This window comes from Rhinolophus ferrumequinum, chromosome 21, assembly GCF_004115265.2.
Source record: "Rhinolophus ferrumequinum isolate MPI-CBG mRhiFer1 chromosome 21, mRhiFer1_v1.p, whole genome shotgun sequence".
NCBI classification, from domain to species: domain Eukaryota; kingdom Metazoa; phylum Chordata; class Mammalia; order Chiroptera; family Rhinolophidae; genus Rhinolophus; species Rhinolophus ferrumequinum.
The window spans coordinates 4,222,143-4,246,729 of NC_046304.1; the positions used below are offsets into that span (position 1 = coordinate 4,222,143).

Here is a 24,587-nt window from a genome sequence, read left to right on the forward strand (position 1 = left end):
GCCAGGCACCAGGAAAAAAACCACACTGGGGCTCCCAAAGAAAGGGTATTGTGTGGGTCGTCCTGTTGGGAGGGGAGGGAGCCTGGTGCAAGGGACACTGCGTTGGGCAGGAACAGCGGCAGAAACCCTGGGACAGAGGTGCCCCAAGCCTGAGGAGGGACAAGGGATTAAGAGGTCCCACACACTAAGAGTCCAGGCTGAGAGCCCCTGCAGAGACCCCTGCCCACCAGCAAGGGATTCTAGGGGCTTGGCCAACAGCAGTGAGCAGTGTGGATTAGAACCCAAGGGCCCGGCTCCAAATGTTCTCGATTGTATAAGAACCAAGTTTCTTGCACAACTCCAGGAAAAGGGCAGGCACCTCAAACAAAACTAAGCTTGAATTTCCTACCTTCCAAGCCGGCGGGAGCTTGAAATAAATTGCTTTAGAGAAGTAAAGAAACGTGCTTTTCTACTCTGGAGTGTTGGACTAAACTTTATGCCCTCTATAGGTGAAAGAGCAAGAGTATACCTTCTGTCTTTTCTCAAACCCCTCCCTGCGGTTTCTGTTGTCCTTCGGGAGAAGGGTGGGAGCTGTGGTTCCTGCTCCTATCTTGGTACCTTGCACAAACCAGGCAATGAATGACATCCCTACCCCAGGGACTGCCCCCACCTCACCCTGAGAACCAAGGGGGCCACTGAGGGTGGGCAGGGAAAGCAGGCACTACCCACTTTTTCTGCCCCCATCCTAAGCTCCCTAGGCCCCCAAGCCACATGTGGAGCTGCTTTAGCACAGCCCAGAGAATGAGGCTCCTAGCCCAGGCTGCCCGGGTCCAGTGACCTGGGGACAGGAAGTGTGTGAGTGACAGGTGCATCCCAGCAGTGGTTTGCTGTCATTTCAGTGGGATATCGTGAACTTTTTAAAATGCCTCCCTCATGTGATTCTTAGAAATCCCTGTAAGATAAGTAGGAATCATTATTCCCAATTTACAGATGAAGAAATTAAGGCCCAGAGAGGCTGACTTCTTTACCTGTTAGAATTGCTGGAATGGATTGTACCAACTGATGACTACAATTAACACTGCTGTGGGGCATATTTGAAAATTGCTAATAGAGTAGATCCTTGTTAAGAAAACAAGCCAAAATGGAGTCACTTTTGCTAAGCCACATCACCAAACAAAAACTTGATAACTAATCTAATTGCAATTCCAGCCTCTCTCCTAGGAGTGGAATTTTAAACCACTCGACCTGGAATTTCCTGGTCATCACTAGTGAGGTGATCTGTTTGATAAGAGCCCCTACTTTCCCCGAAGGAAAGGAGAACTTACCTGAAATAATCCACTCATTTTACTTCATAGTTCCTCCCTTTCTGTCTATAAAAGCCTTCCATTTTGTACAACTCATCAAAGCACCTTTCTATTTACAAGATGAGATGCTGCCCAATTCATTAATTGCTTAATAAAGCCAATTAGATCTTCACATTTACGTGGGTGAATTTTGTTTCTTAACACCTTAGAAGTCCTCATCTCAAGCAAAAAAATTATTTTTCTATTTTCTTTTTTTCTAACTACATGAAGTGATGGATGTTAACTGAACTTACTGTGGTACTAATCGTTTCACAACATATATTAAGTCAGATCAGTATGTTGTCTACCTTAAACTTTGCAGTGCTGTATCTCGATTATATCTCAATAACAATGGAAGAAAAAAAATCACATGTAATAAAGATGTTAAAGACTTTTCAGGAATGGTGGGGAGTGGGCCTGTGCCCCAGCCTGGGCCCTATTTTTGAAGGATTGCTCTGACTTATCTACCCCTGTGATGAGCTGGGCAGGAGGCAGGCTTGAGGGCAGAGATGTTGTCCTGTGGTTTGGTGGTAGACATTTCTAAGGGCAAAGAAAGACAGGGGCTTTGCTGGATGGATCCGGAGGGGCAGGGGTGTTGTGCCCTCTGCCTCTATTGGGAGCCTTGCTGAGCTACGCTCCAGCCAGCTCCTGCCGGCAATGGTTAGGGACACTTTTCTCCCTCCTCTTGTAAGAAAGGAATGGGTTTCAAGCTTAACTGAGGACACCAAACAGCCAGTCTTGGGGGCTCTGTTTTCTATTCGGCAGGAATGGAGCTCAAAGGCCAGCCCCCATAGGTCCTCTGGCTGCTGAAATAATTTACTGAGGACCCAGATTTGGGGGCTCAAGGTTTGGCATGGATGCAAGGGGAGGTTCTGAAGTGCTGGCTGCCATGTGTAAGAACTGAGGGCCTCTCCTCTGTAGAACCAAGTGCAACACTGCCTTGGACCTGTCTCTGCCCTGGCTTATTCAACCCCTCAGCCAGGCTGCATCCTGGGCAAGCTACCTACTCTCACCGAGCCTCAGCTTCCTCATCTGTAAAATGGGGATAGTGACCCAGCATCACAGGTAGGTGAGGGAAAGAAAACCAAGTAACAACACATGTTCCCCCACAGGGAAGAGAATCACCAACAGCTCCCCCCAACTCCTCCCCTCCCTTCTCCCCTCATGCAGTGTTTCTTAACCTCTTTTTGGACCACAGACCCATTTGAGAATGTCACAAAAGCCATGACCTGCCTCTCTAGAAAAACCCAGGAGTCGGGGTAGGACAGGGAACTTGTTGCACACAATCTTTCTAGGCTTCACGGTCATCAGGGCAAGTTGGAGCTCTGGGGACACTCATGACCTCAGGACACAAACTATTACCCAGTAATGTACAAAAACATGGCCTCACCCTCCCTGGGGCAGGAGGAGGCTGGGAACACAGGAAGGCAGAAAGTCCAAGGGCTTGTGTTCTAGGGTCTGAGAAGGCCCACATGTCAAAGAGCTGAGGCTGCCCTTCCCTGGGGCAAGAAGGTGGGGTGCAGGGCAGAGTCTGCGGTGGGAAGAGAAGGGTGGTTATTCCCATGGGCAGAGGCTAGATTTGTGGTCACAGGAAGAAGACAGAAGATGGATGTATTTTTCCTTTCCTGCCTGTCTTGCAGGTTGGCTGCCATGTTGTAAGAGCCGAGGGCCTTAGGTTGTGGACTTAACGCCAGCCTCCAACCTCCTCTGCTTCGCCCGTGTAGCCCTCTCCTCGGTGTGTATCCCTGCCCGAGACACACGTATGTATCGTTCTCCTCTTATAGTCGTCCCTGCATGTTCCTGGGAGAATGCACTGGATTATAGGCTCTACCCAACCCCCAAGGCACGTAAGTCTGTAGGCAAGAGACCTTCTCTCCTCTTGGGATCTGTTCCCCACCTGTGAAATGGTCAGGTGAATTACACTAGCAATTACCAAACTATGTTCCAAGATTTTGGGACTGATGGCGACAAGAAAAACACCAAAAGAGTCAGCAAGGCTGCGGGCAAGCCCAGCTCTCAGCAGAGCAGCTCTACTGGCTGCCCCTTGATATTTAAAAAAAAGAAAAAAAAAGTAGTTCTGTAGCTAAAGCTTGAAAACCATGGACTGGATGACTGCTTGGGTTTATCTGTGTTCCTAGCAGCCCTGCACCACCTCCCCATTTGCCCCTCCTTTTCAGGCTGGTAGAGGCCATCCCATCCTGGGAGGATCAAGAAAACCCTAGTTGCTAACTTCCAGGAGGTTGGGGCAGTTCTGGGAAGATGCAAAATGTCCTACCCCGGAGCCCCCTCCCTCCATGTCCTCCTGTCACTCTGGGTGACCAGTGTGCTAACAGTGGCTCCATGTCTCCAGGCTGCTGTTGCCTGGGTTCATTTAGTCATTGCTTGGGAGGGGACAAGAGGTGGGAAGGCAGGAAGGGAGTAGGGAGGAGGGTCTCCCCAGGAAGGCAGACGTGGCCTTGCTCACTGTGCTTTGGGTAACTGTGAGTCATGGCCACCGCCCTCCCCGTGAATTCCAGCTGGGGCGGGGCTCCTGAAGGTCCCAGCATTCCTCATTACAAGAAGCTGCAACAGGGAAAACGAGATGGGACTGGACAAAGGCTGCTGCTCATTTAATTGCTTTCTTTCTTTCCTTTAACCCCACCTAGGCCCACGGAATGCTTGTGCGGCTTTAGGACACTTCATGTGTCCTGAGGACATTGGGTCACTTCTGGCCTCCTTGTCGTCCTCTCCATGCACCCATCCCCCTGGTAAGCCAATTTACCAGGGATGCCTGTGTCACGACTTTGCACCAAAGGCCCCACTGACACTGCCTAATGGGGGCCTCCAACGCTCCACTCCACTTTGCTGGAATGGTGCCTGCTGCATGCTTAGGGGTGGGGGCTGGAAGAATCACGTGGCTCCTCCGCACTGCCCTACAAACAGCTTTGGCCTTGGAGGGGCTGATCTGCCTTGAAAATACCAGGCAGCAAGGAAAATCCTAGCTTCCTCATTACAGGTCTAAATGATACCATCTCTAGGAACTGTGCATGTGGACCGTTCCCGATCAGAAAACCTGGGAACATTAGCAAGTGTGCCTGAGTCACAACTTGGCTTGGACAATGTCACTGGCCTGGGGCCAAGGGGGCCAGTGACTAGCACGTGTCACCTCACAGAAGCACGGACCCCATGTTACATGAGCTTGAAGAACCAGATTTGGGGACTCGTTCCAAGGAAAAGAGAGATTCTAGGGTGAGGCGTATGGCTTTCCAAAAAGTAGAGATTTACATAGGAAGATTAGAACAGCATTTCTCAAAGTGTAAAGGGACCCTTGAGACCCTTTCAGAGGCTCTACCTGCCTCTTTCCAATGACATATCAACGTGACGCTACATATCTACGTGACATATCTTCGTAGACTTCACTTGAAAAAACCTATCACAAGAGACCGAATGCAGAAGCAGTAGGTATGAGAACCCTTCTGTTAAGCCACATATTAAACAGATTCGCAAAACCATGAAACAATGCCACTCTTTTCACTAAATTTTTTTTCTTTTGGAAAATATAGCTATTTTTATAAAAATTTCTTTCAGACATGAGCTCATTATTAATTTTAAATAAATGAGTAAATAAATCTTTAAAATATTTGTTTTAATTTCTAATATAGTAAATAGCATTCATTAGATATAACCCGCAAACAGAAAACCTCTTTGAGGTCCTCAATAATTTTAGAGTATAAAGGTTCCTCAAAAAATTAAAAATATAACTACCATACAATCCAACAATCCCACTTCTGGATATATATCCAAAGGAAATGAAAACAGGCTATCAAAGAGGTAAGTATCTGTACTCCCATGTCCACTGCAGCATTACTATTATTCATAATGGCCAACACATGAAAACCACCTGTGTCTATCGATGGATGAATGGAAAAAGATGTGGTACATACATACAACAGAACACTATTCAGGCATGAGAAAGAAGGACATCCTGCCATTGCAATAACATGGATGGACACTGAGGACATTATGCTAAGAGAGAGAAGTCAGATAGAGAAAGACAAGTACTGTCTATCTCTTATATATGTGTAATCTAAACAACCAAAATAAAAAATGAGTGGAATGGTGATTACCAGAGGCTGGAGGAATGAGAGAGGTGTTATTTAAGGGCATATATAAGGTGTGATCAAACAATATTATATTAGTTTAACACAGTGAATGTTAAAAAAAAAAATTATTACAGTAAAAGACACATTGCCTTTAACCCCCTCAAAATACTCCCCTTTGCTTCGAACACACTTATCCCATCGTTCTTGCCACTTTCTGAAGCAGTTCTGGAAGTCCTCTTTTGTGAGTGCCTTTAGTTGCACTGTCGTGGCTGCCTCAATGTCCTGAATCATTTTGACTTTGGGGAAGACCTAGAAGTCACACGGTGCCAGATCCAGTGAATAAGGTGGATGAGGACACACCGCAATGTTTTCATTTGACAGAAATTGCCATATACCAGAAGTGATGTGTGACATGGAGCGTTGCCATGATGGAGGATGATTTACGGCACACTTTATTTTTCTATTTTTACACAAATTTTTTTATTTTTCTATTACAGTTGACATTCAATATTATATTAGTTTCAGGTGTACAACATAGTGATAAGACATTTATATAACATATGATCACCCTGCTAAATCTAGTACCCATCTGGTACCATACATAGTTATTACAATATTATTGACTGTATTCCTTATGCTGTACTTTACATCCCCATGACTATTTTTAACTACCGATTTGTACTTCTTTTAAAAATTTTATTTATTTATTTGTTTCAGGTGTACAAAACAATGTAATAGTTAGATATCATTTATACCCCTCACACAGTGATAACCCCCCTCCCCCATCCACTACCCCTCTGACATCGCACACAGCCATTACATTTCCACTGTCTCTGTTCCTAATGCTGTACTCCACTGCTTGTAACCATATATATATATATGTCATTGACATTCATTATTGTTCAGCTTCAGGTGTGCAGTGCAGTGATCAGGCATCTACATCATCCCTGAGGTGGTCTCCCTAATGAGACAAGTGTTTATCGATACCCTACAAAGTCTTTACAACGTTATTGATTACATTCCCCAAATAGACTTTCGTATCCCCGTGGCAATCCTGTGGTTACCGACTGTGCTTTCTAATCCCCTCACCTTCCCCCTTATCCCCACCCCCCCTCCCATCTAGCAACCCTCAGTTTTTCCTCTATGTCTCTGAGACTGTTTCTGATTAGTTCATTCATTTACGGCACACTTTAAAACACACCTCTCAATCATAGCTCACACCCGACTGACTGCACTGAACAAACTGAAGCTTGTCACACACTGTCACTAAGGTTCGACGTGCTGCTTCCCACATTGAAGATCCCTGCCTTTCCATTGGATGGCACTTGGCAGCAGCATTCACTGTATTTTCTTAACACAACAGGGCTCCGTGTCACACATTGCTTCTGGTATGGCAATTTCTGTCAAATAAAAACATCACAGTGTGTCCTCATTCACCTTATTCACTGGATTTGGCACCATGCCACTTCTGGCTCTTCTCCAAAGTCACAAAGACCATGAAAGGTAAACGTTTTGAATCGATTCAGGACATTGAGGCAGCTATTACAGCACAACTAGACACTCACGAAAGAGGACTTCCAGAACTGCTTCAGAACGTGGCAAGAATAATGCGATAAGTGTGTTAAAGCGAGGGGGATTAATGGTAACTTGCCTTTTACTGTAATAAGTTTTTTTTTTTAATTTAAGCAGTCACTGTATTTTTTGATCACACTTCGTACTTGTAACAAGAAGTCTTGGAGACCTAATCCACAGTACAGTGATTATAGACAACAAAACTGTATTAGAAACCTTAAACTTGCTAAGAGGCTAGCTCTTAATTGTTCCTGCCACTAGAAGAAACAATTATGTGGCACAACAGGGATGTTAGCTAATACTATAATGGCAACCACATTGCAATATAAATGTGTCAAAGCAATATATGGTCCACTTTAAACTTACACAGTGTTAGATGTCCATTATACCTCAATTTAAAAAAAGAGTGTAAAGAGGGATCCTAATACTAAAAGAAGTTTGAGAACTGCAGGGTTAGAAGAATAGGGTACTCTGGGAGAAAGGGGCTATCCTGAAGGTAGGGGAGCCCCTGGGAAGGGTTTCTCTTCCCAAGGCCTTCCCTCTGGGTCCTGGAAAAACTCCCAATCGACACACAGCCAGCTCTCTCTCCTCTCTCCTATGACTGTGACCCCTCCGTGAGGCTCCCCCGGGGCAGCTTTGTGGGGAGGTGTCGAGAGATCTGGGAAAGGGAAGCTCACCCTATGTCCACAGCCGGTGTCTGGGAGAAGGAGCAATGTTCAATCCAAGGGACTGCCCTGGACTAGAGAGCTGGTACCACAGGGGCCCAGGACCTAGGGCAGCATCTAAGGGGACAACCCAGCATCATCAAGAAAGCAGCTGGGGGAAGGGTCACCAAGTTATTTTGACACTTGTCTGACTGCCACCTCCTCCCTTTTTGCCTTTTGTTGGTAAAACTAGAGATTTTAGATCCTGGTTACAACTCTTATTGTTTTTTTTTTTTAATGTTAAGACGAACCTATCAATAATACAATTTGTTTTTTTGCATTCAGGTTTGGACACAGATTTACAAGTCAGTGAGACTGAGCTGGCATGCAGCTGCCTCTTCTCAGTCCTTCCCGTGACTAGATACATGCCTGTACATTGTGTTCTTGCACTGCAGGTGAACGTCATCCAGAACAAGTCCTCCCTTCGGAATGCATACCTGGATGTTTCTTCTCTGAGCTCCAGTCTGTCTGAAAAATCCTTTATGCTGAGTTGCACCTGAAGATAACCTGGCTAGAGAGAAATCCCTTTTGAAATACCACAGTCCTTCGTCTCTTGGCTGCCCTTGGGTATTCAGCACAGCAAACCACTCTAAGACTGCCTGATTTTTGTGTCCTCAGCTGCTTTTACTGCCGAGATAGCCAGGGGATTGTATTTGCCACCGACCTCTACCTGCCTCTCTGAGCCAGTCCCAGCACACCGCCCCTTCCTAGGTAGGAGCATCAGTTCATTATAGAAGGTAACCTGAAAAGCAGTTGACATCTTTACAACAATCTCTCAATGTCACCAAAAGGGAATCCCTTCGTGATACCCCCAAATCTCGTAAAATCTCTTCTCTGTATCTCTCTGACAACCCTATCTGTCCTTCAACTTCTCATATCCACCCTGCAAACCCTCTTAACACCCAGCCCTTCCCCTCCTAATACAAATCAACTTATCTTCTTTGGCTGATCCAGTTCTAAGATCCTCTGACCCCCCGCATACACACACACACACACACACACACACACACACGAATATGGTGCATTGCTGGTGGGAATGTAAAATGGTGGTCACTGTGGAAAACAGTATGGCGAGTCCTCAAAAAATTAAACAGAATTACTATATGACCCAGCACTTCCACTTCTGGGTAGATACCCCAAAGAATTGAAGGCAGGGACTTGAAGAGCTATTTCTACACCCATATTCATAGCAGCATTATTCACAAAGGCCAAAAGGTGGAAATAATCCAAGTTGTTGTCTAGGGATATATAGATAAACAAAATGTGGTACTATATGCACAAATGGAATATTATTCAGCCATAAAAAGGAATGAAATCTGATATACGCTATACCATGAAGAACGCTGAGGACATGCTAAGTGAAATAAGTCGGTCACAAAAGGATGATTCCATTTACATGAGGTACCTAGACAAATTTATAGACAGAAAGTAGAACGGTAGTTGCCAGGGGCTGGTAGGGAGAGAAGGTGGGGAGTTGTTTAATGGATATAGAATGTCAGTTTTACAAGATGAAAAGTGTTCTGGAGATTGGTTGCACAACAATGTGACTGTACTTTATAATACTTAACTGTAAAAATGCTTCTTAAGATGGTAAATTTTATGTTAGGTATATTATGCAACAATTTTTAAAAAGGGTCCCAAGACCCAGTCAGGCAAATACAAAGACACCTTCCCCAGGTAGGAGGGAGCAGAAGGGGGCATATGCATCTGGACATTTTTTTTCTGCCTGTCATACTTGTTTATTAAAAATTTTGCCATGTGTCCAGTTGCAGATGTTTTCTCTGAATTTACCTTCAGTGTTGCGGGTCTCTCTCCATCTACAAACACAGATCTTTTTACAGTCTGTCTCTTATCAGGAAAACCACTGTTGGTTCAGTGTTATCTTTTTTTTTTTTTTTTAAGGAGGGCACAGCTCACAGAACCAGCAGCTTTGGTGTTATTAGCATCACACTCTAAACAACTGAGCCAACCAGCCACCCCTCTCAATGTCTTCTGAATCGATCGTGTTTCATGTTCTTTCCATCATACACTCTTGTAGACAGTCTCGAGTCTGCCTTCCCCGTCATTGATTTCATGTTCTGCTGCAGCAACTCTACTTTCGCTGCCTCCAATAAGGACTGCACGTCAGCCAGTCTCGTCATCTTTGCAATCCTTATTTTGCTCATTAATCTCCCTTTTTATTTCACCCTGTTGTTTTTTTTCCCCATCTCGGTTTGGCCTCTTGTGGCATTTTGTTCTTTTCCCACAAAGTTCGTTTCTTCTGTATTCTGCATGGATCATTTTCAGAGGTCAGGGTTCAGCTTCCATAATATTTATCCTGCGTCCACGGTTTTTTGCCCCCACTTGCTCACCCTTGAAGGAGGTGCAGTCTAGTGAGACCCACGTCTATGATCTGTCTGGTGTGACACTGTGATTTATATAAGAAATGTATTTTTGGTCTCCTCCCACCCCATCCCCCCACCCTCGTTTGTGGCACAGAACTCCTAAAACCCCTGGAACTTCCTAAGTGTTGAGAGCGACAAAGGTGACTCTTGTTATGTTAAAGGGGCGACTTTTGGAAAGCCACTAAGTCGCCTAAGGTGGGGAGAGGTGGGGGAAGCTGGTTGCCAAGGGAACCAATCACATGAGGAAGTCCACGGAAATCCACAATAGTATATAGTGTCTGTATCCTAGGACTTTTCCCGTCCCTGGCCAAGCCCACCAGCCGTGCTGGACTTCTGTCAGCCACACCTCTGAGATGACCCTCTCTCCTGCCTGCCTGGGGGTGGCAACTTCTGAGAGTTGCTTTCTCTGAAAGCAGAAAGACGCGAGGGGGACAGGCAGTGAAAGGAAGGTGGAAACAGCACTTTTCTACCACAAAATCATCACTCACATGGAACTGACTTTCCAATTGGCAAAGTCCTCTAATTGAGGGAGAAAAGGCTTCCTCCCTACATTTGTCAAGTCTCAGATTCCTGAGGAGAAGCCAGGACCAGTTCCATCTGTCTTAGAGCAAAGAGGAGGTTCTTCCCAGACTGTCCACCTGTCTTTGTTTTCAGCATTTTTCATCTTTTTTTTTGGTGTGTCTTCTAAGGTACTTCGGGGGACAGTTAAGGGAAGCCACATTCGAGGCTGCCAGGCAAATGCTATTTTAAACCACAACTACCCTCTACCCTTTTAAACTCAAGGTTTTAAACCCATTTCCAGCAGGAAGGTCCCCAGGGAAATTAACTTGTATCTGTCTCTCTCCAGGCATGACTCCACAGTTTCTGCAACAGAAAGGACGGAGGCAGCAAGCTCTGAATACTAACTGGCAAAGGTGGATGGACAGCTTCAGTATGGAAACCCCTGGAGCCTGAACGCACAAAGTTGTTTGGGAGGTTGTAATCAAACACAATCCACCAGAAGGAAATGAATTAGTCCAGAGGATAAGCAGGAAGTAGAACAGACTTTCTCTTCGTGGCTCTAGAACATGCAGGCAGCGCCTCCTGAGAGAAGGATGCAGTGTGGGGACAGAGCCAGGAGTGCAGTTTCCAGGCTCTCGGCCTCACGTGGAAAGGTGCTCACTCGGATAGTAAACGGCCATCAACTGTGATTGGATGGCCATCAGCTGTGGCTAGCTGGCCGTCAGCTGTAACCAGTGAGCCATTGGCCACGAATATAACTGCCATGGCTACGCCAGCAGCAATGGGGGCTAGCAAGAGGATGCTGGCTGGCAAGCGCAGATTGCAGTCAGCATGGTGGAGTACGGGTTGCGGATAGTGTGGCTCCTGCTTCCTGTGTCTCCAACCCAGCCGCCAGCGAGACTATAGTGGTATGACTCCCCTACCTAGGGCTCCGTGGGTGTTCCTTTTTGGCCTCACCATATCCTGCATTCTTATGCGGGGAGCGAGAGCTAAGACCCCGCGTGACACCCCACATGACACACAGTCTGTGGAATACTGGCCTCAGCTGGGTGACTCAACTCCATGTCCCCTCCCCACCATGACATTTTGGCTGGCCTGGGGTGGGGGTAGGGGCTGATTCCCAGGGAAGGGAAGGAAACTGCCAGGTGCTGTCAGGTAAATGCAGCCCCAGGGAGAGAAGCCAGAGATCTCAGAGAAAAAGGGCCTGGTGCAGACTCTAGGCAGCTGTTTGCTGATGAAGACAACGGAAGGCAGGCAGAGTCTTGAAAGTGCCATGGGGAATGGGGGGACCCCTGGGGTCAATGTCCACACTGAATGTCAGAAGCAGAGGTGGGATGCAGTATGCTAAATGGTGGCCCCTCAAAAGACTTGTCCACATCCTAGTCCCTAGAACCTGTGAATGTTACTTCATTCAGAAAAAGGGTCTTTGCAGATGTGATTAAGTTAAGGATCTCAAGGTGAGATCATCCTGGATTATCCAGATGGGCCCTAAATCCAATGACAGGTGTCCTTATAAGAGACACGCAAAGAAGACAGACACAGAGATAAAGGCGATACAAAGATGGAGGCAGAGATTGGAGGGACGCAGCAGCCACGACCATCAGGAGCTGAAGAGGCAAAGAAGGAAACCTCCCTTACAGCCTCTGCAGGGGGCGGGCCTGCTGGCACTGATTTCAGACTTCCCGTTTCCAGAATTGTGAGAGATTAAATTTCTGTTGCTCTAAACCACCAAGGTGGTGTCATTTGTTATGACAGCCCTAGGAAACTAATACACGGAACTGAAATAAAGGGGGTATTTTCCCCAAGGGGAAAAGGTCAGCGCAAGTGGGCGGGGAGCCCCTCCTCTCCTCCAGGGGTGCTGACCTCAGCCAGGAGCACAGTTGTGGACAACCAAGGAGCGTTATTGTTATCGCCCTGTCTCATCAGCCTTGGTCCTGTGAGCAGATATCCCTGACACAGTCTCCTTTGCTCTCTGCTCCCAGAGGTGGGACTGGCTAGTCAGAAATGCTTCCTGTAGGACCACCTGCCCTAAGATGGTTCCCAGCTCAGTATGAGAAAGACCATTTTAAAAAAAAAAAAAAGGTGGTGAAGGGAATTCTGACACATGCAACAAGGATGAACCTTGAGGACATTATGCTAAGGGCAATAAGCCAGACACAAAGGACTAAGCCTGTATGATTCCACTTACATGATGTACCTAATCAAATTCACAGAGACAGAGAGTAGAGTGGTGGTAGCCAGGGGCTGGAGGGAGGGGCATGGGGAGTTAGTGTTAAATGGCTACAGAGTTTCTGTTTGGGAAAATGAAACAAGTTCTGGAGATGGGTGGTGATGATGGTTGCACAATAATGTGAATGTACTTAGCCACTGAACCACACACCTAAAAGTGGTCCAAATGGTAAATTTTATGTTCCGTGTACTTTATCACAGTTAAAAAAAAGAAGCAAGTGGTGAGCTCAGTCACTGGAAGTATGTAGGCAGTGGAGAGATACTCAGCACTCAGCACTGCTGTACCAACAGGGAAGGTACCCACTAAGGAGTCTTCCTTCCGGCTCATTGTGATTCTCGTCATTAGCATGGCCTTGGACGCAAGATCCCAGAGCCAAGGGTATGAGGTTGTACTCCATCTGAGAGCGTGCCACTAAATAGCTGCAAGTGGGGCCCTGAAGACTGGAAGAATAGGGAAGAACTCTGAAAGAATCAGGTAATAAATAGAATCTAATCCAGCTATGAAGCTGTCTGGATGGGGGAGGAGGAGGAGGAGTTTGGGCGTGGGGGGGTTGAGGATTGCAGAAAAAGAAACAATTTGTCCCAGAGGATGTGGGCTGAGACCACCCACTGGAGGTAGCACTTGGGCTGCTAAGGCCCAAGAAAGCATATCCCTGGGCTCATTGGCTCTGAAGGGTAAAACCCACTTGCTTGGTGACAAAGTGTCCTTAACCCAGAAAGGGTTGAATTAAACTGGGAGATACTGAAGTAAATCAGGCTCAGATAAATTTAGGAATGTATAAATCTGGTATTTCACACTTGGTAACATTTAAGAGAATTAGGTATATATATCAGAGTACCTACACATTAGTTTTGCAATTCCCATTTAAACCAGGTAATTGAGTAATTGACTTTAGGCTTATGATTTTAAGCTGAATGTGGAAAGAGGATTTGGCTGAGTCCGTGACAGTTTTGAAATGTTTAAGAGAACTTAATATTCACTCTATTTATATGCTTAATTTGTTACATTTTTAAGAACTGTTTAGGAACTTGGAATTTTAGGATGACTATTTATAAACTTAAGAAAACAGGATACATTAAATTTGTAAAAATCATTGGTTTCAGCCTTGGATGCTGCCTCTCCAGGGGGAGCTGGCTCAGCGCGCACTAGCCCCACAGGCCCATGGAGCTAGTGTCACCCCAGGGGATGCCCGTTGTGCGTGGCTGACACACACCAGCCAGACACTACTGGAGAGGGCCACTCTGAGAACGTCAGAGTCAAGAAACTGCTGATGGAGGTCACTGGCCACCCACGGGTTCTTGCCTGACTGGCCCACGTGGCTATGGGGTGAAAGGCAGGGAGTGGGGATTCTTTGGTCCCATCTCAGGGCTGTTGTCCACCCAAGGATGGCTTGTGACCCTCACGACAAGCCATCGTGACTCAAGGTCACCAGGTCCCTGCAGGGTTTTAAAGCCAGGTATCCTGGCAGGCTGGCCCTCCATTTTTTTTTTTTTTTTTTAATTTTTATTGGGGAATATTGGGGAACAGTGCATTTCTCCAGGGCCCATCAGTCATTGTCCTTCAATCTAGTTGTGGAGGGTGTAGTCCAGCTCCAAGTCCAGTCACTGCCCTCAATCTTAGTTGCAGGGGGCGCAGCCCACTATCTCACACGGGAATCGAACTGGCAACCTTGCTGTTGAAAGCCTGCGACCCAACCAACAGAGCCATCCGACTACCCCTCTTGGCAGCCCAGGGGCAGCTTGTTGCCCCCAATCCAGCCATGGAGTGCGCAGCCCACTGGGCCCACGTGGGAATTGAACTGGCAACCCTGTTGTTCAGAGCTTGCACTCTAACCAACTAGGCCCTCCAGCCGCCCCCTGGCCCTCCTTAATTGTGACAAGTGCTTCTGCCAGGTCTGCCCTCCCCACCAAGATGTGGCAGCTTTACTTGGGGAGGGGCTTCATGGCTACGTGTTGTTTGTGTTTTAACTTTGAAGACTTTAAAAATGATACCCTCTTCAAGAAACAGGCCTCTGGAAACAGATGCCTGGCTGTAGTCAAGTGTAATTTAATTAAAATCCAAGAAACAGCAGCAGAAACAAATAAAAACCAAAAGGATGCTTTCTCTTTAAAAAAATATATCAAGTCTGCTGGGAGGCACAGCAGCCTGAAGAGGGTTTGGTGTGCTCCCCTGTGAGCACAGCTCTACCCAGACTCTGCTGGGTGGAGGGACAGGAGACCCCCCCCCCCCCAGGGCCCAGTGCTGGGTTAGACTCTAGGTCACTGTGTGTGTGGTCCAGGGCGAGTCACCCCTGGCACCCTTCGACCACCCCCCAACAAATGAGGATTTCACCAGCTCCTTCTTCCTGGAGAGTGAGCAGAAAGCAGGAGAGACAACAGGAGAGGGCCTTGGACCACAGGTTTGTAACACGAGAAGTTCAACAAATGTCCATTTCCTTTCTCCTCTCAGACATTTTTGGCTACTGTGCTTTACGACTCTCTGAAAGGATGGTGGCATTAGCAGTATTTCCCCAACTTACTTTCCAAGCCCCTCCCCCTAACACAGCATCTTTTGGGATGGGATTCTGCAGGAAGTCCCTGAGGTCCACTGGCCCCTACATTCCATGAATTCTCAGCACTTATGATCCATCCTAGCACCCTCCTGATTGCTCTGCTTGGGAAATAATCAGAATCAATTGTTTACACCTTCTAGTGAATGCACTTAAGCCCACGTGTCTCTCTCGGTGGTAAATTTTGTCCATTTTAACATGAAAGGTTTGGTTCATTGTCAAAGGAAGTGTAGGTAATGACAATGAGGTGGAAGAATTATTTAGAGGCTCCTCCTGCTCCCTCGTAACCTGCTTTCCAAGTAGGACAGACTTTGCAGGAACAGCCCATTTCTTGGAGTGAGAAGCTGAGGACTTGAGGGCTAGCTCATACAGTGAGCGAGTGTCAGGGCCCCCAGAAGCTTCTAACTCCATCTCTCCCAGCTGCCAGGCCTTGGGGACAAGTGTATTAGTTAGGGTTCTCCAGAGAAACAGAACTGATAGGGTATATTTATGTGTCAGAGAGAGAGAATGGTTTAAGGGATTGGCTCATGTGACTGTGGGACCCGGCAAGTCTGAAGTCTGTAGGGCAGGTGGGCGGGGGGACCCAGGGAAGGGCTCATGTTGCAGTCTCGAATCTGAAGGCATCCTGCAGGCAGAACTCCTTCCAGTATTTTCTCTCAAGGCCTTCAGCTGATTAGATGAGGCCCACCCACATTATGGAGGGTCATTTGCTTTACTCAAAGTCCAACGATTTAAACATGAATCTGATCTAAACCATACCTTTGCAGCAACATCTAGATACACATTTGAACACAAACTGGATACCACAGCCTAGCCAAGCTGACACATAAAATTAACCATCACAACAATCGAAGGGTCTTTCTCACTTTAAATCTCTAGGTCAGAGGCAAGACCCAGGCAAAGCCTCAGAGAATCTGGGTGAGCAGAGATGAGTCACACTGGAGAAGGAATCTAGCTCACTCCCAGCTCCAGGCAGGAAGTGGTACAGAGGGAGGAGGAGATCCCCCAGGATCCCTGGCCATGGCGAGGCCCTGCCTGCACCTCCATGCTTAGAAAATTTCCTGAAGACCTTTCAAGTCAGAATCAGCCAGCATGACAGCTGTCACTAAGGAGTTGCATGTCATTCTCTGGGCAGTAGGGAGGACAGGAGCTGACCCGGGAAAGGAGCCACAGGGGGACCCGCCAGCCAGATGGTACCTTCCCCATCTTAAGGCCTGTTCTTCAGGGCCTCATTCTCTGGGAGATGGAAGAACAGGGGTTACAACCAGTACCAGCAAGAATGAGCCAGTGAGACTTAAAGGCTGCAAAGGAAGGGGTGAAGGGAGGGCCCTTTGCCTGTTTCCTGGGAGGTCACGGAATTTGTCCAGAGTCCAGGGACCCGGGGAGGGGAGAGGGTGAAAGGTGGAGGTGGGAGGCGAAGGTGGGAGAGGTGAACCGAGCAAAGCCATAGGCCTGTGAAGACCCGGAGCTTTCTGCCAGGGTCCCAGGCCTCTCCTTCCATTTCAGCATCCCTGGATTCTGCCCACAGGATCTCCCTCGGTGGACCTCTTCCCCTAAGAGCATGCCCAGGTGGAACCTGCCAGGAACACTTTGCTCCACACCTGCTCTCACATTCCCAACCAGCTGTCCTTACTCCTTTGGGTTCCCAACCAAACTTTTGCCAGTTTCCTAATTCCATCCCAATACCCCCTTCTTCTTTTCAGGCTTGCCTCCCTGGCCTCCCCCATGACCCCTGTTCCCCTCAGAGTGCCCTCTTCTGGGTCCTTGCTCATGGACCAGCCTCTCTCTGAGATGTATTATACCAAAACCATTTCTATTATTTTCGCCCTGCACTGGGCTGATTCTTAACCAGCAGGCAATTTCTGGAGAGATGGGAATTCTTGGACCAGGTAACGTGGCACCTTTCATGTCTGAGTGTCCATATCCAAGAACTGCCTCTCTGCACACTCCTGATGGTCTCCGGCCAGTAGCTGTCTGGATATCCCATCGGGAGGATCCCACCTAAAAGTGTTTTTACTCCAACACTCCACAACTCTAGAAGGAAGTGGAAAACCTATGTCTGTAGTTGAGAATCATAAAAAGTTCAGAAGACTAGTACATCCTAGGAGAAACTAGATTGAATGAAATTATTTCGTCTGGAAATGTGGAGGTTATTTACAATGGGTGGGAAGCATCCAGTCCTATTTCCTCCAGAACTGGTAGAGGCAGGAATGTACAATAAACAGTGTGGGAAGCTGGAGGGGAATTCCTGGATCGCTGGGACATCGGGGACCAGAGCCCATGGGATCCCAGAAAGGAAGGAAGCCATGATGTCCCACTTGTCCCCTAGCACTCCCGACTGGGCATGACTCCAAATCCACACAGGACATCTTCAGTTCTGTCTGACACCTTCTGAGAGGCAGGAACCTTCTAGAAGAAGATGCCGAATTGTTTCAGCTCAATTCAGGAGGAAGAGAGCAAGCATCTGGCTGTTATTTCACCATTCCTTGCCTTGGGTGATCTGGGAAGGCAGTGCCTGAGGGGCTGACTGGGTGAAGGGGTGAGGCTCCTGACTGGCCTCAGCTGAGAGACTCTGAACTTCTGTGCACTTTCACCAAGGCTGCCAACTACAGCTGTATAGGGTGTGCACTGCACAAAATCATCTGGGTGGGGCTGAACTCCCCAAGCCCTGACTTCGGCTCTGCCAACCAGAGAGGCATCTTCTACTTCTCACAAAGGCACTGTATGGGCTAGGAGCTGCCCTGCATCTCACCGAGGTGACGGGGCATCCTTGGGTCACCTGGCCTCCACACCTCCCGAGTCCTTGGTTTCCCTATGCTGCCAGGAGCAGAGGAAGGGCCAAGCTCTAATGCGGGGGCAGTGAGCTCATGAGACATGCCCATCACTGGGAACAGCTCTTCAGATCATGGTGCTGCTGTCTGCTTCCTTCAACATCAGTCTATCATAGTCTGAGCTACCACTGTATCAACATCTTGCTTTAAAAAATAAACTGTGAAAAGGCCTCACTTAGAGAACACTCAGGGGAACAATGCTGCCCTCTCCTCTCCTCTCCCCAGGTCTGCCCCTTCCACTGCCCACTCATGGCAGTTCATGCAACAGCGAAGAGGCAGCCCCCTGGCTGCCACATGCAGTCCCAGAGCCTGTTCTCCACCCTGCCCCTGAGAATGGATCCGAGCTACCTGCCCCAACCCGAGGAAGTTCAGAAAACAATGAGGTATTCACCGGGACAGACCAAGGCCTCACTTCCAATGCTTCTCCAGGCATCACTGGGTGGGTTAGGGACTTGGAAGGCAGGGCCCTGTTGCCAATCCTGAGGGACCCTATGCAAGGCCCGATTTCTCCTGGGGCCACTCTGCAGAAAATCTCAGCTCTGACTGCAGCAGGCCTTCTCACAAAAAAGAGCCACAGGAGCCCCTTTCCCTCCCTCCAATTCCATCAGGGAGGCAGAGGCGCAAGTCCAGGCCCCTTGGACCTCTAAGGACATTAAAGGCCCAGCCCTGCCTGTCCTCTGATGGCTGGGACCCAGGACCACTGCCAGAAGTGAGCCAGTGAGACCACAGTGAGCAAGATGGTCGGGTAGCCCATTAAAGGGCCAGGCAGCTGGCCTAGCACCTGGTACAGGTGGGCCTAGAGCCCCTCCCACGCTTCCTCCTCTACAGCCGTTGCTCTCTCCTGCTAGCTCAGTATCTAGTGAGGAAGTGACATCCCCATGGGAAGGCTGTAAGGAGCCTTAGGTAAGAGATTAGAAATCAATTTCAGCCAACACCTCATAGTCACACTGTTTATCATAGGTCTTTTCTCCAGAACACAGAGCTTGAATTTTCAACACCTGGGTCCTGGCAGGTGCAACAAACAAGGACACCCCTAGGACACTCCTAGGGTGGCCGCCCCAGCAGGTGTGTAATGGTGGGTAGGGCCAGAGTCGGGCAGTCAGTGGGTGTTACCACTGTCAGGACAGGCTGGTCTGGGCGCGGTAGCCTGGCATTCAACAGAGGAAGGGAAGAATGCCTGCCCCTGTCCTGCATCTGAGCGTTTGGAACAGGCCCCTGGGGCAGTTCTAGTCTGACCATTCACCAGGAGTGAAAATTGGAAAGACAGGTTGTTTCCAGCTGGGATTCCTCTGGAACCACAGGAGCCTGACACTCAGCTGACCACACAGCCCTCCCTCCCGAGCAGCACCTGCAGCTCCTCTGCCCTCATCTCCCCATGGTCTACAATACAGCCCTTTCCATGGTCTGCAACCGTGGCTACCTGGGCTGGGTCTCAGATGAGGCTGAGGCAGGTGCTGAGGGGCCAGGCCATGGGAGAAGGGGTGAGGTAGGGCTGGGGCTGCCAGGTGTGCTAGGACCAGCTGGCTGTGGTGAGGCTGTGCTGGGCTGGACAGGTCCAGGCCCAGGTCCAGGTGTGGGGTGGGTTCTCCTGACCCATGCGTCCCCAGCACTACGGGAGGGAATCCCACTCCACTCCTGCTGCTCATTGTGGGGCCTGAGCCTAGTGCACCAGGGGACTGTACAAGGGCGGGGGGGTCCAGGTTGCCACCTTCCAAGGCCACCAGTCCTGGCTCCCAGCAGATGGATGATGTGCTTGAGTCTCCTTCTGGTCTCCTCTTGGAGGCCTACCCCTTGCCTGGTGGCCCTCAGTGGGAGGGGGGTGTCCTGCAAGCCTCCTTGGGCAGGCTGTAGCTGTGGGTGGTGGCTCCAGGGCACTGCAGCTGTGAGGTGGGGGCAGGGCGCCTGTTGAGGGCACAGAGAGAGCCGGGGCTCCCTGCAGGGCACTGGCGTTCTCTGGGAGGAACCCTGGGCTGAGGGCACGGGAGAGGGATAGGGTTGAGCATCAGGGCTGCTGAGAGGGGCTGTGCAGGGCAGGTGAGGCAAAGCACCAACTAGAGGTGGGGTGGGGGTGACTCCCTACAGCTCCAAGGCCCAGGGCCTGCATCCATTTAGAAGCCCCGAGGGAGACGAGAGGTTTGCACAGCAGCCAGCATGTGCCGTGTGCCCTGTACCTGCGAATGCCCCCACTGCCATCTCCCACTGCCACTCTTCTGGCTTTCTGCCCAGCATGGCCACTCTGCATCTGTGGCCAGAGTCAGTGGCAGAGCCAGAACCTGACCAGCTCTACACTCACTCACCACCTGCCCCTCTGATCGCTCCTAGAAAGAGCACCATGGCAGGCTCTACTTTCACCACTTCTTCCTGGTGCCATCCACCCTGTAGGCACCCAGGAGTGAAAGAACTAGGTACTCTTGTAGCCAGGTACCTGAAGCTCCGCCTGGGCTGGAAATTCTGGGTCTCTGTGGGCAGGAGAGGCACAAAGCTGGGGTGAGATGAATACTGAGTGACCCCTCAGAGGGGAACTGGGGAAGGAGGGGAGAGAAGCAGATGTGAGAGGGGCCCAGGGCAGCCTTCACAGGAGGCAGTGCAGGGAAAGGAGTCAGGCAGACAGCAGGTCCCAGCAGGCCTGCCCAAGCCTGGAGACAGACCTGTTCTCCTCCCTGACACCCTAGGTGAAGGGCCCATGGCTCATGGAACAACACAGGCCTCTGTCAACAATGGCCTTTGCTCTCACACTGCAGCTTGGAGCACCATGAAAGCCTACAAAGTCTTCTGCTCTGACCTGACCCCACGTTATGTGACTACCCTCTGCTGTCAGACGAGGGGCAGGCGGCTAGGACTGCTGTCAGCAGGACAAGCTGGCTTCTGCTGTGGCCAGGGTGTGGGGTGTGTGGGGTTGGTCGCAGGGCTTCAGGGGTCTGCTTTTCTGCGGAAGCCCTTTCCCCTGTGTCCTGGCTTTTATATTCGCTGGGGACAAGGGAGGGACCTCAAGGCATGAATGTGAATCCAGCTCAGAAATAACCAACCAACCACATGTGGGAATAAATGCATCTTTCTGACACCTCAGGCCAGCTGAAACTGATCAGTGGCAGGAAGCCTCAGTGGTCATCTCAACCATCTACCCTCTCATTTTGTAGATGGGGAAACTGAGGCCAGAGACGGGAAGGTGCTGGGCAAGTTCAGATTTGAGCTGGGACCAGAACTCCCAGTTCCCACTGAAGGTAGCCACAGCCAAAGAACCCTTACTCTGGGCCACGCTAAGCGCGACCTCTCAGATCCTCATGGTCCCTCCATGTGGTAGGGAACAATTATTACGACTGCTTTCCCTGTTTGGTTGCCTGCTGCCTCCCCACCGCCTAGAACAGTGCCTGGAAGAATGGGCACTCAATTGTGGATACATCCAATTAAATTCCTACGGTCTTATTTGCGCTCATCTGTATTTTCTCATTTTCCTATTATTGTACACCACTTTCATATTAAAAAAACCCACCCCCCACCCCGCCACTTTTTACTTTGATAGCCTGCCAACCTTACAAGACTATTTAAAGAGCAAAATAAACACAAGGAAATGCTTTATGGACTAGAAAACAGTATACAGACGGGAAGGCTGTCTCTAATGCTTGCCTTCCCACCCAAGGATCTGAGCCAATAACCAAATAACCAAGTTGAGTGGGGCTCCTTTCTTTTTTTTAAAAAATTTTTTTCTTTTTTTTTTTAAGATTTTATTGGGGAAGGGGAACAGGACTTTATTGGGGAACAGTGTGTACTTCCAGGGCTTTTTTCCAAGTCAAGTTGTTGTCCTTTCAATCTTAGTTGTGGAGGGCGCAGCTCAGCTCCAGGTCCAGTTACCATTGCTAGTTGCAGGGGACACAGCCCACCATCCCTTGCGGGACTCGAGGAATTGAACTGGCAACCTTGTGGTTGAGAGCCCACTGGCCCATGTGGGAATTGAACCGGCAGCCTTTGGAGTTAGGAGCATAGAGCTCCAACCGCCTGGGCCACTGGGCAGGCCCCCTTTTTTTAAATTTTATTGGGGAATATTGGAGAACGGTGTGTCTCTCCAGGGCCCATCAGCTCCAAGTCGTTGTCTTTTAATCTAGTTTTGGAGGGTGCAGCTCAGCTCCAAGTCCAGTCGTCGTTTTCAACCTTTAGTTGCAGGGGGAGCAGCCCACCATCCCATGTGGGAATTGAACCGGCAACCTTGTTGAGAGCTTGCGTTCTAACCAATTGAGCCATCTGGCCGCCCTCTGGCAGCTCGTTGTCTTCAATCTAGTTGTGGAGGGTGCAGCTCACTGGCCCAGGTGAGAATTGAACCGGCAACCCTGTTGTCGAGAGCTCGCGCTCTAACCAGCTGAGCCGTCCGGCCGCCCAGTGGAGCCCCCTTTCTTGACCACCACCTACTCCTTCCAGTTCTCACGGGCCTACTGCCCTGTCTTCCTGTCTTGGAGACTGGGCTTGGGGGAGAGGGGTACAGAGGGAAGCTGACCAAGATCAGACAAACTAACAAGAGATAAAAAGTCGTTTTTCACCCAGGGGAAGGGAGAGAAACACACAGACACAAAGAGAAGTTGTAGGAAGCAGGACGGAGAAAGGCAGAAACATAGGTACGGACGTGGAGGACCAAAAAGAGGCAGCTCTGGAGTTGGGAATGAATCCCAGTCCCAAAGTGAGGCCACCTCTGCAGGCAAACACACCTGACACTCCCCACTCTTAGCTGGACTCCTATGTCTATCCTGCTTAAGATAAAGTTAAAAACATCAAAATGCCACATCCCTTTGAGCAGCAGCCATTGGCAGAACTCCATATGGCTGCAGCAACCAGGAGTTTGAACTAATAAAAGTTAGGAAAATAAAAATAAAAAGCTGGGAAATGCTCCCGGAGAGCCACGTGGCACTGCTCAGGGCCAGTGGGTAGGGTGGGTGGGGTGGGGAGGACAGCAGGCACTTTAACAGGAGGGGGGGGCTGCTCCTGCTCGGTGTGACAAGGTCACTTGTCTCATGAGAACAGACAACTCTTTAGCGACGGTGAGCCTAAGATACAGCGACTGAGTCTGCTGTTTTAGACAGCTGGGCCCCTCTCCCACCCACCCCTGCAGTTTCTCCTAATGAGAGAGGGTATGATACAGCCAGCAGGGGCCAGAGGCTGGAGCAGACAGGGCATGTGTGTGTCATTCTTCTCATGCAAGTCACCCACAGTGCTGCTCTTGGAGGGAAAGGGGGGTGGGCAGATGGCTGGCCCAGATCCCCACTTTGGGGGGGAGATCTCAGATGTTCACCCCACCCCTTGGGTGTGCTGATGGGGAAGCCAGCAAAAGACCCTGATCACCTGAGTAACCCTTCTGCAAGGTGGCTCTGCCTGCAGGAGGTGTGTGGGGTGCAGAGAGGAGCAGCTGGAACCCTGAGAACGGGGAGGAGTGATGGTACCCACTCTGCAGGTTACTGGAAGGATAACGTGACTTGGTACTGGGAGTAGAACACTAGAGAAGTGTAAGCCAGACCCCAGGGGCTCGAGAGCTCAGGGACAGCGGGTCCTGAGAAGTTTAAAATCCATCTGATAAGGATTTCCTGAAAACCCACTGTGCCCAGTATAGGATATTATGTATGGCCTATGCCCCAGAAAAGTGCGTAGGGGAATGAAATAACATTAGGGGAGGGGGGAGGGTGTACACCAATGCTCCAAGGGGGGTCATGCGAGGGGGTGTCCATGGACAGACCCCAGGGTATTTTAGCTCCGAAGAGAGACAGCAAAGCAGGTTCACCTCTGAGTAGGTGGGCATTTGGGGCATTTGTTCCAGAAAGAAGGCCCCCATCCAGCAGACCTGAAGCCAGGGGAGCTGACCCAGCATCAAGCCCTGGCCACACAGAGGCTGTTGTGTCTCTGGCCCTGGAAACCAGTGAAGCAGGTCCTGGCACTGGATTCCTTCTGCATCTTTCTTGTTGGAAACACCTGTACCCAGCCCAGTGAGAGAGTAGTGGATTTTAAAAAGTAAGGTTTCTCTGTGGATGGAATGAACATGATTCAGCACAAGCAGCAGACCGGGAATGGGAAGGCCAGGCTCTCCCAGCAGGCTGCGCTCCCCTCCCACCACCTTGGTGGAGGCCCTAAGCCACACCTCCCGGATGGGATCCCCGAGGTGCCCATGAAGGCCGGGCACCATGCCACTCCTCTCTCCAAGAACACCACCGCCTGGCAAGCTGCCAGGAACAGCCAAGCCCCAAGGACCTTGCTCCTAGGAATCCAACCACACAGAAGGCAAAAGTGCCAGATCTCACAACCACACTAAAGCACCTGGTGAATACACCCCCAGGTGCACAGCTATGGCCGAGGAGCCAAATGCTTTCTGAGGACACACTGTAACAGTGGTGGCAGACACATATCTTCGCAGCTCACAGACTTACTACAGAATGTCACAG

The 24,587-nt window shown here is 49.5% G+C and overlaps 1 protein-coding gene across 1 annotated transcript in view; it reads right to left on the reverse strand.

Moving 5' to 3' along the window:
• The window catches only part of LRRC75A (leucine rich repeat containing 75A), a 43,942-nt gene that overhangs the window by 14,334 nt on the left and 5,021 nt on the right, over nt 1–24,587 (reverse strand). The window lies entirely within an intron of this gene.